General features: G+C 40.7%; 1 non-coding gene across 1 annotated transcript; it reads right to left on the reverse strand.

The window, feature by feature from the left end:
- Positions 1 to 10,048: 10,048 nt before the first annotated feature.
- Positions 10,049 to 10,154, reverse strand: LOC111820295 (U6 spliceosomal RNA). Its single transcript, XR_002823850.1, has one exon. It is a non-coding gene; the product is annotated as a U6 spliceosomal RNA (small nuclear RNA).
- Positions 10,155 to 17,994: the final 7,840 nt, after the last annotated feature.

Consider the following 17,994-nt stretch of genomic DNA (forward strand, 5'->3'; position numbering starts at 1 on the left):
ATGTCATTGTTTATAAGCTTGCCCCTAAACTCCATTCTCCTTTGATGGTAAGTGCCATGAAGGCAGAAACAATATCTCTATTCTTTCATATCCACTGCTTAGAACAGTAACTAGCAACTAGTTACATAGTAGGTGCTCATTCTACCACCCATCTGTCAGCATATCATACTGTAATGACCTGAACGTTGCTGTGATGCTGGAAGTTATGCCACTGGTATTTCAAATATTGAGGGTCACCTGTGGTGGACAGGTTTCAGCAGAGCTTTCAGACTAAGGCAGACTATGAAGAAAGCCTGGCGATCTACTTCTGAAAATTAGCCAATGAAAACCCTCTGGATCACAACAGAATATTGTCCAACTCACTTGCTTTGGACATGTCATCAGAAGGGATCAATTGCTGGATGAGGACATCATGTTTGGTGAAGTAGAGGGCCAGTGAGAGCAAGGGAGACCCTCAGTGAGATGTTGTTGTTGTGAGGTGCTGTCGAGTCAGTTCTGATTCATAGCAACTCTATGTACAATAGAACAAAACACTGCCCCGTCCTGCGCCATCCTCACAATCCTTGTTATGCTTGAGCCCATTGTTGCGGCCACTGTGTCATTCCATCTTGTTGAGGGTCTTCCTCTTTTTCACTGACTCTCTACTTTATCAAGCATGATGTCCTTCTCCAGAGACTGATCCCTCCTGATAACATGTCCAAAGTATATGAGACAAAGTCTCGTCATCCTTGCTTCTAAGGAGCATTCTGGCTGTATTTCTTCCAAGACAGATTTCTTCGTTCTTCTGGCAGTCCATGGTATATTCAATATTCTTCGCCAACACCACAATTCAAAGGCATCAATTCTTCGTGAGTCAGTGAGATTGGCACAATAGCTGCAACAATGGACTGGAACATGCTGGTAATTGTGAGGATGACGCAGGACTGGGTAATGTTTTGTTCTGTTGGCATGAGTTGGCATCAACTCGATGTCAGTTTTCTATCTATCTATCTATCTATATAGGTGCTCAGTAAATATATGTGGAATGAGTAAATAAATTATTGAGTTCAAGTGACTATTCAAAATGACCCATTTTGGTACTTAAAAATTATCATGATAGCTTACATTTATTGAGCATTTCTGTGTACTGCCATTCTCCTAAATGGTTTATATACAATGTTTCATTTAATCATACTCTATGAGGTAGATGAAATTTGGGTAGCATACCAATCACAAAGCCGATATAAGCAAGCATGTATTTATCCCATTGTCAACCTACCTAACATACAGCATGCCAAAACGTTTGGGCAAGACCCTCTCTAAGTTCACAATCTGAAACTCTCAAGCTCAGTGGATACTTATTAATTGTCTCTTCCCACCATTTTGGACAAGGTACCCCAAATTCCCTTTGAGAAATTATCCCTGCCTTATTCTTTAATAGGAAGCCTTAATGAAATTATAAATCAAAATGCCCTGCTGTCTCCTAGTCAAGGGGAAGCTCATGGCCCACGCTCAGCCAATCAGACTCTTTGTTTTCTTTTGTTTTTCTGGAACTTGATCAGATGACGAAAGGGTGGGGGAGATGGTTGGGGCCTATACCTCCTAGCAACAACTCTCTGAAAGTCAATAGTTCATTCTACCCAGACCTTCACAACTGATTGCTTCCTATTCTTCCTGTCCTAAACCTGGTTATCAAAGGTTTTTTTCCAGCCTGGGAGAGATCCCTATATTTTTCCCATAAATTTGCTTTTTGTTTCAGTTAGTAAAAGTCCATTCTGTTGCTTACAACCATAAGGTTCTAACTGACACACAATCCCTCTCCCTGAAGAGCAGCATCCTCCTTTCCCCATCCCAAACACCTGTTTTTATGTCTGTGGTCCTCAAAGCAGAAGATAATAGAGATTGTCAGGTATGCAACCCCTTTTCAGCTACCAAACAGTTTGGTCTTTGGGTCCTGTTTCTGAGAGCAGTACCACACCTGAGGCCAATGACTGGGACCCACTCGACTAACAGAGATGACCTGGGGACTTAATGTTGACTAAGCATCAGGAGGCCACATGTGAAACCAATAAAAGCCTTGGAAAACAGATGCCCCTGGAGCTTCTTGGGTTGGAGAGTGTGAATGTTTGGCTCTTGGGGGAGGTGTAAGCACCGTCCTCTGGGGACATGGAAGCTCTGTGCTGAAGAATCCCCTCCCTAACCTCAGTCCTTGTCACAGGGTGGAGGTGTCAGCCCAGAGGATAAGAGATTGGAAAACCATAAAGGAATAAAGAAAGGACCAGCACCAGATACTGTGGAAACCCTGGATCCAGTAGAAGACAGAGCAGTCGACAGTGACCCGGAGAAACTACAGCAGAGCCCAAGAGAAGCAGAAGCCGGTGCTGCTGAACAGAAAAGTGGCAGCACAGCAGTCAGAGAGGAGTTGGCTGAAAGCTGTAACACATTTAGGGCTGCGAAGCACCAGAAGCAGAGGAGACCACGAGTGGGCTCGGGCAGCTGCAGAAACCATAGCTGAGAGCTGTAACACTCGGTGGCGAGAGGCCCAGAGGCAGGACCAGCAAGCCCACAACACCCTGCACAAGTGGGAAGAGGCCCAGAGGGTTTGTGTGGTGCCCCATGCAGGGAGCCACTCACTCCAGCCCACAGAGCTTGGGTGAGCCCAATGCCAGGGACCATTTGCAAGACTTGGGGCACCTGTGCAGGGGTCACCCAGAGCAGTTCTACTTGGAGAGCTGTCATGATGCCAGCCCAGAGCTAAGGTTGGCCCAGGGCTGTCAAATGAGTGTGGATTATGAGCTGGGCTGATCAGTAATAGGGGCAGAGCCAGCCAGGAGGACTGCAGAGAGAAAGAACATGGCACCAGAACCATGGTGAACCTGCTGACACCTGAGCCATGATGTGCCTGCCCAGTAACATAAGAGTGGACATCAGTTTTTAGGAAGGGTGAGTATATCCCCTTTGAGAGGGTCCTTCTCCTATGGTGCAAAGTGGGGCCTGCACAGAGTAGTTTCCATCCTGCCCAGACAGTCTTCCAAGCCTAGGGTAGACTGGCTCACCATGGAACTGGTTCTGTTGTTACTGTCTGTTTTCTGTGAGTAATAAAACAGCATTCACTTTGCCAACACTGTGTAAGTGTCTTATGTGTGCAACTAGATCAGATTAGATGGTTGTAGTACCCATGGAGGGGTCGATCCTACTGATTGGGGTTCTCGCCCTAGCAGTCTTGTGGCTGCTTGGGATCGTAGAACTGCCTCTGAGGCAACCTGGACATGCAACATAGGTGTAACTCACAACTGGGGAAGTCTGATAGTCTCCTCAGAAGGCTTGTTTTCATTCAGGGTTGGAACTGGAATGAGGCAAGCTGGTACCTAGAGTACAAAACTTAAGGAAGTACGAACTCTTAAAGCCATGCGAGTGCCAGGTCAGCACCTGAGAGCGACTCCTTAACTTTTGTGACCTAGGCTCCTCTTTGCCTCACCCAGCTTGTTTTCAAGTTACATCTAGAGACAGAAACGTGTTTCTTCCATAGGGCTGAGACCCACAGCACTTCGTATTGAACCAATTCTCTCTCAGACACTACAATTTCAAGGCTGCTGAAGCAGTTGTGGTCTGGGCATCTGGAAGCAGCAGAGGCTTCAAAGGACTCTTGGGGATTTTGAGAGGTTGCCCAATTAACTCCTGAGGCTCTATTCATTGCTGCCTCCTACTATAATTATACAAGGCCTGATTGATACAAGTTCCAGAGTATATACTGACTGGTGTTTAACCACCACAATATTGAACAATTAGGAAGAGAATGCTTCCCAAGTCATTTCACAACCACAAAACATTTTAGGAGGTTTGACACCCCCTGAGGCCTCACCAAATCGGGGAGGGAAATGAAGCTTCTCCTTGGAGAACTAACGGAAAATGGAGCAGGAAAGGGTTCAATGGGACTTAGGCAGGAACTTCTTAATTAGGAGAGTGATAAAACATAGGAGGTTTTTAAGTGAGGTGGTGAGCCGCTGAACTCTTGAGGGCTTTATAAAAAGCATATAAAACTATCTTCCCTATTAAACATTCTCCAGCCTTACTAGATGATTTTGATTCCATAGCTTAAAGTCCTTTTTTGGGTAGGTATCTATATGCCTGACGATGGTTCAGAAGCATTGTTAACACTAGCAGAAAGAACTGTATTAAAAAATTATATATTGATGTGTGTGTGTGTGTGTGTGTGTGAGTGTGTGTTGTTGTTGTTGTCATTTGCCCTCAGGTTGATTTCAACTCGACAGTGCTTTCTAATGTTGAATATACTGTTTGCCTCATATTTTTTAATATGTTGGTGACAATGTCTATTTCACACATTATTGGCTTTTATCTCCACTAAAAGAAGTCCTACAGCTGAAATTTTCCATGGATCAACAGAGCACATATGGAAATGAAATATATAGGTCTTACATCTGTAATAAATAGTTTTTGAAAGAAAGAGGTCATTTCTTCACTTGGTGCAGGCAGCTGACACAAGAAGAATAAAAAAATCAATTTATATGAATTAGAACTTTGCAAATATGACTGTAACATAATTATAATAATTATATAGTGGAATGGTGTTAAGTACAACACTGCTAAGCAGGATATACATAAAATTTAAAAACTAAACACATTGGTAGCTTTATCTAGAGCCCCTATTTATGTGAAGAACCCGGCTGTGGTCCTCAAAAGAATCACATTCTTTTGACCCCTTTTGTTACTATGCCCAGCTACCCTTCCTGAATTTGCCTTTTTAAACAGTGAACTTTGTTTGTCTCCTCAGAGTCATCTTTCACTTTTTTCTTCTCTTGTCTCTACACTCAGTTAGCTGCTAAGACCTGTCATTGTTCCATTATGTCTCCCAGCCATCCCTTCTTTCCACTTGCTCTGAAATGGCCCCTATTTCCTCTCACTAGGACTATTGTAGTAGCCTTCCACTCCCTAACTATCTTAATCTTCCTAAAACCATCTTACCATATTTTTAATGCTCTTAAGCAGTCTATGGCTTCCCATTACCTCAAAGACTACAAAAAAAAGTTGCCATCAAGTCAATTCCAACTCATGTCGACCCCATGTGTTTCAGAGTAGAACTGTGTTCCATCCGGTTTTCAATGGCTGATTTTTCAGAAGTAGATCGCCGAGCCTTTCTTCCTGAGGGTTCAAGCCACCAGTATTTCCATTAGTTGCCCAGCACTTAACCATTTGTGCTGCCCAGGGACTGCTCGATGTCTACAATACTCTTTATGTAGCTTTCAAGCACCTCCACAATCTGGCCTCAATTTATCTTCCAGTCTTACCTTTTACTCCTTCTGGTCATGAGCCACTTGCTATTCACTATTTTGAACACACTTTTCTGCCTCCAAAACTTTATTCTTGCTATTTCCTTCCATTGGAATGTCCTTACAAATTCTACACAATCAAGTCACAGCTAAAATATTACTTCTTCCATGTAGCTATCTTTGATCATACCAGCCAGAAGTCCTCTGAACATAAAACTATTTCTGAACGTTTTTATGAAATACATATTATAGTTATTCATATAAGTTTTGTGCCTGTTAGATCACATGTACATTAATGATAAAATCCCTGATTAATTTTTCTTCATTTTCTCACATGGTACACTAACAATATATCTTGTACAAAATAGATAATCAGTGAATACTGATGGATAAATGAATGAATAGATGTATAGCTGGTCCTTAGATTTTTCACAATCCAATTTCTTCCTTTGGTTTTGCTAAACATTAGCATAACCATTTTATCATTTATTCAGATGTGTACATACATACATACAGGTAATCCCCAGGTTACAAATGTCCAACTTATGGACAACTCGTACTTGCCCTTTAATGTTATGTAAATTTTCCCTCACTTTGAACCGATCGAACCAACCCCTACTCACAAAGAATTCTTCATCACAGTCACCTTAACTTGCTAATTGTGCAGCTTTTAAAACATTGAAAAGTCTTGGAGCCTTTTCTTGCACTAAAACAAACAAACAAAAAACAACCAAACTCGTTGCTGTCAAGTCAATTCTGGCTCATAGCGACCCTATATGACAGACTAGAACTGCCCCATAGGGTTTCCAAGGAGCGGCTGGTGGATTCCAACTGCCACCCTTTTGGTTAGCAGCCAAACTCTTAACCACTGAGCTTGCACTAAAATAAAGAAAATAAGAACTGTATGCACCTGTTCTGACTAACCTACAAATTCAACTTAAAGACACAGGAACGTATCTCATTCATAACCTGGGGACTACCTGTACACAGATTTTGTGGGTAAGTCAGAACAGGTGCATATGGTTCTTATTTAGCCCGACTATAGTGCAAGAGGAGCCCTGGTGGTGCAGTGGTTAAGAGTTCGGCTGCTAACCAAAAGGTCAGCAGTTCGAATCTACCAGCCACTCCTTGGAAACTCTATAGAGAGGTTTTACTCTGTCCTATAGGGTCACTATGAATTGGAATTGACTTGAGGGCAATGGATTTGTTTTGGGTAATGGGTAGTGGAAGAAAAGGCTGGAAGACTTTTCAATGATTTAGAAGCTGCACATGTGCAAGTGAAGGTGATTGTGAAGGAGAATTTGTTTTGAGTACGGGTTGGTTCAATCATTTCAAAATGAGAGCAGATTTACATAACATGAGGTCGTGGTTCATGTAGACTATTAGTCCTACAGACTAGTTTACTCTCTGAATCTTTGGTTTCCTTCTTTCTCTTTTACTCCAGACATGTAGAAGCAACTAGTTGTATCTTAGATAGCCACTTGCAAGCTTCTAAGACCCCAGATGCTACTCACCAAACTAGGGGATAGAATACAAATTTTATGCACTATGTTATGCCAATCGATCAAGTTATCTTACAAGGCTATGGTCCTAAGCCTTCAGACCCTGTAAACGAATCCCACAAGGTGTTCAGAAAGAAAACAATCTTGGTAACCAATGAGTGTAGAGGGAATACAGTTCTACCAAAGGTCTATTACCTTGGGCAAGTCACCACCAATTCTCTTTTGAATCCCAATTTAGCGTCCTAACCCAAGTGTATCCCCTTCCCATTCTGTCTCCACACTGCTCCTAGGATAAAGTCCAAAATTAATAACAAACGTCTATATGATCAGCTTCTGCTTACCTCTCCAGATTCTTCTTAAAACTCTCTCCCCACTGCTCTCTGAGCTCCACCACCTGTGCATTTTGTTAATTCCTTAAAAGCATCATGGCCCTTCTTCCACACACTTTCTCCATTACCTGGGCTTCTCCTTCTCCTTTCTCCTATTGGCTTAGTGAAACCCTATTCAAATTTCAGATATTAATTCAAACATTATTTTCTCAAGGAGCTTTTTCTGACACCACTCCCAGCGGGGTCAAGTTCCCTTATAATCCACTCTCATAAAACATACCATTTAATAACACTTTTCTCAACTTTTACTTTATACTTATTTGTGTGATCAGTTGATTAAATTATGTCTTTCTCTCCTGCTAAAATATAAGCTTCATGAGGAAAAGTACTATACAATTTTTTTGCTTACTGCTATACCCCTGTACCCAAAGTCAACAGCCAATAAATACTTGTTGAATAAAGAAAGACAATTCATGACAATGAGTCTCAGTTTCTCGTCTCTAAAGTAATGGTGTTGAACTAGACAATTTCAAACCATCCATTCCCGCTCTAAAATTCTCTGATTCTAATTAAATACTGTAAGTGCTTTATACTGCAGATGGGTTAAATATTTTTAAATACTTCTTCTGAAGACAACGCCTAAATGTATTTAGCCTGTAGATGTTATAGTTAAAGGGTCAAAAAAAACTTTTAAATTGGTAAGCAATTGCCATCTAATTTATGATGACCAGTTCTCCAGTTCCATAGATACAGGGTTAAAGACATATGCTATACCCCCAAAGAAAAGCATTTAAGTTAGCTTGAAAGCACTCTACAAGTGATCATTAATACCATAAAGTTATTTGGGAGTGGTAGGGACAGGGTTAGCAATATTATAAGTAAATTTTGTCCTTCTTAATATTCCATCCCAACATGTCTGTCAGTTTGTCATACTTTGGTGGCTTGCGTGTTGCTGTGATGCTGGAATCTATGCCACCGGTATTTCAAATACCAGCAGGGTCACCCATGGTGGACAAATTTCATCAAAACGAGATGGAAGGAATATACAGAGACACTGTACCAAAAAGAATTGGCTGACATTCAACCATTTCAGGAGGTAGCATGTGATCAAGAACTGATGGTACTGAAGAAGAAGTCCAAGTTGCACTGAAGTCATTGGCGAAAAACAAGGCTCCAGGAATTGACGGAATACCAACTGAGATGTTTCAACAAGCAGATGCAGTGCTGGAAGCACTTACTCATCTATGCCAAGAAATTTGGAAGACAGCTACCTGGCCAACCACCTGGAAGAGATCCACGTTTGTGCTCATTCCAAAGAAAGGCTATCCAACAGAATGTAGAATTATCGAACAATATCATTAATATCACATACAAGTAAAATTTTGCTGAAGATCAAAGCAGTTGCAGCACTACATCGACAAGGAACTTCCAGAAATTCAAGCTGGATTCAGAAGAAGATGTGGAATGAGGGATATGATTGCTGATGTCAGTTGAATCTTGGTTGAAAGCAGAGAATACCAGAAGTATGCTCACCTGTGTTTTATTGACTACGTGAAGGCATTCGACTGTGTGATCATAATAAATTATGGATTACATTATGAAGAATGGGGATTCCAGAACACTTAATTGTGCTCATGTGCAACCTGTACTTAGATCAAGAGGCAGTCTTTCAAACAGATCAAGAGGATACTGCGTGGTTGAAAAACAAGACAGGTGTGCATCAGGGTTGTATCCTTTCACCATACCTATTCAATCTGTATGCTGAGCAAATAATCCAAGCAGCTGGACAACGTGAAGAAGGAAGGGGCATCAGGTTTGGAGGAAGACTCATTAACAATCTGCAATATGCAGATGACACAGTCTTGCCTGCTGAAAGTGAAGAGGACTTGAAGTACTTATTGATGAAGATCAAACACCACAGCCTTCAGTATGGATTATATTTCAACATAAAGAAAACAAAAATCTCCACATCTGGACCAATAAACAACATCATGATCAACAGAGGAAAGATTGAAGTTGTCAAGGATTTCATTTTACTTGGATCCACAATCAACGCCCATGGAAGCAGCACTCAAGAAGTTAAAAGATGCATTGCATTGGGCAAATCTGCTGCAAAAGATCTCTTTAAAGTGTTAAAAAGCAAAGATGTCACTTTACGAACCCAAGCCATAGTGTTTACAGTCGCCTCATATGTATGCGAAAGCTGGACAATGAATAAAGAAGACCGAGAAGAATTGCTACCTTTGAACTATGGTGGTGGTAAAGAATATTGAATATACCATGGACTGCCAGAAGAAGGAACAAATCTATCTTGGAATAAGTACAACCAGAACGCTCCTTAGAAGCAAGAATGGTGAGACTTCATCTCACATACTTTGGACATATTATCAGGATGGACCAGTCCCTGGAGAAGGACATCATGCTTGGTAAAGTACAGGGTCATAGAAAAAGAGGAAGACCCTCAATGAGTTGGATTGACACAGTGGCTGCAACAAGGGTCTCAAGCATAACAATTGTGAGGTTGGCGCAGGATGGGGCAGTGTTTTGTTCAGTTGTACATAGTGTCGCTATGAGTCAGAACCAACTTGATGGCGCCCAAAAACAACTCTTCCATACTTTCTTTTGTTTTTCCTCTCTCATATTCTGAGGCCAAGTACACCCCACTACCTGCAACAAAATGCTCCGTGCCTTCTTTCTCCCCAGTGGTTGTCCCTGTATTGCTGCGGCTGCTGTTGTTGTTGCTGCTTTCAAGTCAGCCCGAACTCATGTTGACCAATGCACAAACCAAAAACCCAAACCCATTGCCATCGAGTCTATTCTGACTCATAGCATCCCTATAGGACAGAGAAGAACTGCCGCATGGTGTTTCCAAAGAGCAGCTGATGAATTTGAACTGCCAACCTTTTTGTTAGTAGCCAATCTCTTAACCACTGCGCCAGCAAGGGTCCAAAAGAATACGGAAAGCTTCACAAATTTGATTGTCATCCTTCTGCAGGGCCATGTTAATCTTCTCTGTATTGTTCCAGTTTTAGTATATATGCTGCTGAAGCAAGCACAAGAGATCAAAATGTTGCCTGGTTTTGTGTCATCCCCATGATTTGTTATAGATCAGACCATTATGATCCATAGGTTTTCATGGGCTGATTTTCAGAAGCATATCTCCAGGTCTTTCTTCCTTGTCCATTTTAGTCTGGAAACTCCACTGAAATCTGTTCAGCATCATAGCAACACACAAGCTTCCACTGACAGATGGGTGGTGGCTGCACATATGGTGCATTGACTGGCAATCAAACCCAGGTCTCCTGTATGGAAGTTGAGAATTCTCCACCAATGCGCCTGACTCATAGCAAGCCCATGTGTGTCAGAGTACAACTGTACTCCATGGGCTTTTTTTCAATGCTGATGTTTAGGAATTAGATCTCCAGGCCTTTCTTCTGAGTCATCCCTATGCAGACTCAAACCTCCAACCTTTCAGTTAGCAGCTGAGTATGTTAGCCATTTGCACCACCCAGGGACACCCTATATTACAGCATGCCCAAAAAACACCTGAGTAATGCCTTTACTATACTATAAATCACCATCTTCTACTTTTCCATTAAAACTTACCTGCCCTTGCTTCTATTTCTTCAGATCCCTGATCTTTACTGGGTGTCAATGTTTGTAGTAGGTTATTAACAAGAAAACTCATCCATTCTAATATGTTATATAGTTAATTAATGTTACTTCCCTCAAGATAATAGGGCATATGTCCTCTTAAAGGCTTTTAAGAAATGACAGTAATGACAGAAATTTCAGGCACCACTGCAGACTGATGAGGGAGATAGATTTTAAAGCATGGGGGCTTCTCATTGATCCTCAAATTATTCCCCCTAGGCAGCTGCTGAGTATGCCCATGAGTAAGCCAGTCTCTCTCTGGAAAACTTTATAAACAGCATGAATTTCACTGTTTGACATGGGTGAAGCATAGTTCTCCCTGCAAATAACCTCTTTTAAGGTATCATATGTTTATGACGCTATGGTTTAGATCTTAAGACTAGGAAAGATACTCCTCACTCTGCAATCAAACAGATCAGCCTGCTATGGATAACAGACAAATTTGGAGGTCTCTTTAAGTTACCAGGTAATTTACTTATCATTGTCATTTTGGATTCCAATTTAAGCATATACACTGATAGAAATGAAAGAGAAAGCTGAAATCCCATTGTGTGTCCTGCTCTCCCGGAGCATAATTTTTCCCTCCATCTGTGAATCTCCTGTTGATATCAGGGGAGTCACCACGTGCAGAGAGGGGAGGCATATGCCAGGAGAGGGAAGCCCATTATGTAGTAGAGAGCTAATTTTGCTTAATCTTCTTGATCTTCATAAAGAGCATTCTAAGACCCCATAGGGTTTAAACAAAAAAGATTAAGATGAAGAGGGACCGCTCAGGCAGAGCCAGTGTAATACTTATTTATTAATGCCGTCCATCACAGTGTGTTTATGTGCCTAACCAAAATTTAAAACTGTCTGATTGACACCAGAGGAGCGAAACCAGCTCCTGTGTCAGGGCAAAACAGACTCACTTCATTCCTACATACTTCCATTTGGAAAACAAAATGAACAAGATGTGCACAAGAGTAAAGACTTGTGCTTTCATTTAAAATGAAAAGAGAGATAAGTAAAAACAAATCTGTGGCCCCAGGTTTATCCTTAAAATGAACCCTCATCTTGACGGAGACTCCTGTATTCTGATGTTGTTATTGTGACTTGCCATTCCAACTCATAGCGACCCCATGTGTGCAGAGTAGAACTGCTCCGTAGGGTTTTCAAGGCTGTGGCCTTTCAGAAGGAGATAGCCAGGCCTGTCTTCCAAGGTGCCTCTGGGAAGGTTGAAACACCAACCTTTCAGCTAGTAGTTGAGCGCTTAATCATTTGCATCACCCAGGCAGTCCTCCTTGTTGTGAAAGTAGAATTAATGTTAATGGAGCCTTATTCTTCACCTTACTCCTGCTCTTTCTGGGCAGAGGTAGGTGAATGCTTGAGAGACAGAATCCAAAAAGGGGAGTGTATCCTCACCGCTTAATAGACCAACTTCAAGTAGAATCGTTGAATCACAGAATCGCAGAGTTGGAAGATACCTTGAAGGCCTCTAGCTCAAGCAGGAGGTAATGCATTTTGTGCTTGAACTCTTCCAGTGACAGAACACTCATCAACCCCTCAGACAGATAGTTTAAGTTTTCAATAGCTTAGCATATTAGGAATTTCACCCTTATAATATTCTCAAATCTATGCCCTTTTAATTTTTACTTATTGGTCCTACTCTGCCCCTTGGAGCCAACCAACCACACAGAACAGATCTAATGTTTCTTGCATTTTATGGGCTTTCAAATATTAGGAGATAGTTTTCTTTGAATACCACCACCTTTTCTTCCTCAGTGGCTTAGTATGCAGCTTTATAGCTACAATACCATTGCAGAAAGCTTTCCAAACTTGTTGAAGCCTTCTGCCTTCCAAAGACCTACGTCGTGTAGTTGGAGTTATGTTTTCTCTGAAATTTTGAAATTTGGGTGCTTGGATTATCCGTAAGATTAGCTACTTGGGCTAACAATTTTTAATTTTATGAAATTAAATTTGAATAGGAGGGCAAATGAAGTCCTCATGTATCTTCGAATCCCATATAACACCTGCACCTGGCACTCATATACACAACGGGCTTGAAAATTCATAGAGTGAGTAAACGAATAAATGAAGAATCCTTATATTCTAATACCGGCATAGGGCTTGACATCTTACAACAAGAGTTAATCCATTTTATGAGTGTCACAATAAAGCTAAGAGGTCAGTGGAGGAAGTATTATTATCCCAATCTTATAAATGAGAAAACACAACTAAGAAATATGGATGAAAAGTTTTTTATTGGGACAAAGGCAACTTTAGGCTCACTCCACCTAAATCACTGCAGCACAACTTTACAGGACGTCAAAAGAACAAGATTTCCTTAAAATACTTTTTCTTTAAAGACAAGTCACTAATTTCTACTGTGTATTTTTATTTTGATATCTGGCATTTCTTGGCTAGAGGGGAAATATCTAAGACTGTTTCTCCTGATGTTATGCAAAAGCCACAATAACAAGCTATGCTTGCATTAAAAACTCTCAAATTTTTTAACAATTGACATTAGAGTTAAAGTAAGAAAACCACTCTTTTTTAGATGAGCTATATAGAGGAAGTAGAGATACATTTTTATGAATCTATTAAATAAACATTTATTGAGTCTACTGTGTCCAGAGTTACTTAGAGTGGTTAACGAGAGACACAAAGAATAAAAGATGAGGGCACCACTCCATAGGGAAGCAAATGTATACTAATGGGATAAAGTTTAAAGAGTGAAGGCTTTCTGGAGAAAATCTTAAAAGAATTGTAATTAGAGAAGGCAGAAGAAGTACATTCCAGGTAATCTACATGAGCTGGCTGGCCTTAGATAAGCTATATAAGGAGGATCGGATGTGTTCTGTGGTTCCTTCATCTTCCATCCATCATCTGTCTTATATAACGTCCACTGTATCTCACTCCATGATGTTAGAGGTCTATTGGTGGAGGCCAATGGAGGAAGGAACACTTAACCCACAGTGACTGAGAGCTCTCTTGCTATTGTTTCCAAGACATTCAGCGACTTGCTGACGTACACACCAAATTACCATGACGTGAGCTGTCCCCCTTTGTCAGCTGCCAGTGATTTGCTAGGAGCATTTTTTGGAGTGCCTGGGAGGTGTTCTAAGGTCCCCAGGTGGTGCAAACAGTTTGCCCTGGACTACTAACCAAAAGGTTGACCGTTTGAACCCACCCAGTAGTGCAATGGAAGAAATGCCTGGTAATCTGCTTTCATAAAGATTACAGCCAAGAAAACCCTATGGAGCAGTTCTACTCGTAACACATGTGGTCGCCATAGTGGGAATCCACTGGACAGCAATAGGTTTGGTTTGGTTTTTGGTTAGGAGGTATTCTAGGAGTCCTTGGGTGGTACAAATAGTTAAGCATTTACTTACTAACCAAAAGGTTGGTGGTTAGAAACCCACCTAGAGGCACCTTGGAAAAAAGACATGGCAAAAATACTTCAAAAGGTCACAGCCTTGAAAAACCTTATGAAGTGCAGTTCTATTCTGAAACATATGGGGTGACCATGAGTTGGAATTGTTTTTGATTTTTTAAGGTGTTCTCAGTGCCAGGTGCTCCTGGTTTGCACAGTATTCACACTCTTCCTTCAGCCCTGGAAGGCTGGCTATCCCTCCAGCTCTCTGTCCTGCTCTGCCACAGCTCTCCTGCTTCCAACTCTGCACCACTCCGAAATGGGGAGAAAATCCATCCCCATATGCATTCAGGCCAGATATATGTGCTACCCAAGTACAAAGAACCCCCCTCATAGGTCACCTACATCCAATCATTCTTGCAATTAAATAGCCCCAAAGAGGGAGGCCATCGTCTCGTCTCAGATAAAGTCCAGTTGGGACCTCCCACTGCTTACTCAAAGTTTGAGGCACTAAAAAAATTTCTGAATCACTTTTCCACTCCCACTTCCTGCCTAATGACTCCCCACCCCTTTAAATTTTAATCATCCTGCTCACTTGACAATTCTTAATTCCTACTTGTATTTTTCTCTCTATCTCTGTCAAACTTCTCTAATTTAAAATTCAAACCTGGACCCAATGTTCCCTCGAAATCATTACCAGTACCATTTATTCATAATGAATTGGCTGTTTGTTTGCTTGTTTGAATTCCTACAAATAAGAGGATTTCCATAGCTTCTCCAATGCTCCACAAATATTTCACGAGCATTACTTGCCAAAATGAGACTGTCATCCTGGTAAAAGGCTGTTTGGCATACATGACATCAAAGCATTTTCAGACTGCTAATATCTGTTAGATACCCAGGGCATGGCTGACTGATTACTGCAGATGTAGGGAAGGGGTGTGGATTTTAGGCTTAATCCCAGCTCCCCTCCGTCTCCCATGTTGCGGAACAAACTAGCAGACATCATATGACAATTGAGTGTAACAAATTATCTTGACACAGCTCCTACAACTACAGAATACTGAACTCAAAAAATTGCAATGAGTACCATCAGCATGAAATAATGACTCTTTTGGAAACTGTCATATAATATGATAAAAAAATATATTCAGGCTAAATAAAAGTCACTTAAAATTTACAAAATTCAAAAAGTGTTTGAATATGTTTTAATGATATCTTCAAACTCCAATATCTCATAGTTCTAGAATGAACTAAATGGTTTACAATTATCTTCTTAAAGATTGTTTAAATCTACAAAATCATGATTTTCTGTATTTCAGCAACTTGCTTCCTCACTCTCTACTTGGTCTGCTCAGATTCAAAAGGATGGACTGCAGACCTCATCATGTTCTATGAAGCCCTGAAGTAGATGAATCTATGTCCATCAAGGTCCGTGAGCAGCCTGTTTCACACAGATCTGATGCCTAGTATGCAGTCACCTCTCCCACTCATGTGTTTCCTCTGTCAGCATGTCCAATGGCTTTTCCTTACCATTTTTACTTGTCAGCCCCTGACTACAGATATTTCCATAGTCTCCTCTCCTATTCTGTCCCAGGAACCCTCTGTTGTCCTGCATGGACCCCGTGTTCTTAGGTGCCATCTTTTCAAGTAATCTCTCTACCCTACACCAGAAAATTTTTATTATTTCCAGAACATCCACTTACTCTAGAGGAATATCTTTAAAGATCTGCTGAAGGATTTGTGTCCATCCCTACTCACCCTTATCGTAGCCTGTCCATTTATTAGGTCCTGGATAAGAAAACATTTAGAAACAAATGCACAATGCTAATAACTGTGCGATAACTTAATGGATATAAATGTGTCACAAAGGCGTTGCACAAGAAGGGGCCTATTAAGTAGATGTGTGAATCTGGAGGAGGAGAAAGAGTAATTCTGTTTAATAAGATGTTTCGAGCATTATCTTACTAATTTACTGAGGAGCAGGTACAGGCCATACAGCACTTATAAAGTAATTAGAAATCCTTAATAATTGTTTTTTTAATTAACAACAAAATTTGAACAAAAAAAAAACTGCTACCCATTCCCACTTCTCTTCTGGATTAATTGTGTTAGACTCAGGAAAGGCAGTTTATGCACAAGAGATTTTTTCCATTCCAAATCACAGGGTGAAGGAGGGTAGATTGGATACTCTTGTGTAATTTATAGAACTAGGGAAAGCTTCTGCACTTCCACTGCTTATAATGTGCCAAAAAAGTCTGCTAATCATTTCTGACAAACTTTTGGTCCCTTATTAGGGGAGAAAAGATCTCACTAAGGATGCTTGCTTTACTCTCAGCACTTACTACTATGTTCCATCCTCAACTATTGGAGGTTACTGAGTCACATAAGCTCAACAAAGAGAATTCTGATCATCAGCAGTGATCACACAACCATCAGCATAGGTATAACGAGACCTGCAAGGTCTACAGAAAACAAACAAGAATATTACTGTGTTAAATCCAGACATTTCATACTGCAAGCAAATGGCTGGTCATTTGGATAGCCAGAATGGGCCCCCCATGTGTTTAGGCTCCTGTTTTATTTTGTATCAGCGATTCTGCCTACTCCTATGTTCCTCTAAGTTGAGATCAAGCATGCCTTGCCATGGAAGAAAAAGTGCTGATGGGTGTTCAACCAAAATTAATCCTCTCCTCTCCATTAAGATCCTATCAAATATTTAAGTTTACGATTTAAAGTGTCATCTACTGGAAAGTAAATGTCTTCTCCGAGAATTTCACCAGCTACTTGACTTGGTGGTGCTTCTTTCTGAGTTTTTATCTTCCTGTACTCCAAAATGAAAAGGATGTGATTTTTTTCTTTCTTTCTATTTTACACCTAGGAATGGAGACTGTGCTTTGGGGTGGAATGAAGGGTATAGGAAAGAACCTAATCTGCTGCGTACATAAAAAAGGCTATTTGGAGAAATGTAAAATGCCCTACTTTTGTCCTTTCTTTCCTCTTTCATGGCCACTGAATGATATGGAAAGTAGACTGTCACACTGGCAACCAGTCATTCAGAAAGTAAAAATTTATTTATAAATAGGTGACCACTTGCCAAGGACAGTCTGGTATAATTATGAAAACTGCCCCTTTTACCCTCAAAGGTGTCCCATTTCAGACAATAAATTATATGTTTGCCCTATTTATAACCAAATTGGAAGACAGAAGTCTTCAAACTTCTTAAAGTGGCATTCTGGGTCAATGTGAGGTTTCTACTGGTACTGAACCTCAAGGATGAGAGTTGGGTTATATCTATCTTTTCTCAGGTTTTCACCTTCAAGACCCTAATCTTTATTTCTTCATAATCAGATATAAAAATCATCCAATATGACCAGGGACAGACTTCTTTGTTTATGTGTTCAATCTAGCTAAAATCAACAGACATTGAAAACATCACATTTCACTTGTTTCTACCCATGTTTGTAGACCCAAAGTACTCGGATAAAAATCTCACATTCATTTACTCATACAACAGACCTTTAATGAGTATGAGAGACTGTGCTAAGTGCTAAGCGCATAGAAATTAAGTCAGGCATGGATACTGACCTCATGGACTTTATAGTCTAGTAGACACGATAAGAAATGTATATGAAAAATGTCCATGCTTGGGGAGATTATGTAGTACTAAACGAGCTCAGTAAGAGGACAGATGACATTCCTATTGGAGGACCTGGGTTGTATACTGACAAAACCATCCTGGTTATTGAAATCCTGAAATACTTTCATATTAGTTGATAAAAAGAAATTCTCCATTTATTTAGGCCACAAAATACCTTTTGATTGCCCCAACATCAGCCACAGTGGCAGGTAAAAGAGTCTAGGAGCATTACTGTTGAGGATAAATGTGG

Source organism: Trichechus manatus, unplaced genomic scaffold (assembly GCF_000243295.1).
Source record: "Trichechus manatus latirostris isolate Lorelei unplaced genomic scaffold, TriManLat1.0 scaffold00032, whole genome shotgun sequence".
Lineage (NCBI taxonomy): Eukaryota > Metazoa > Chordata > Mammalia > Sirenia > Trichechidae > Trichechus > Trichechus manatus.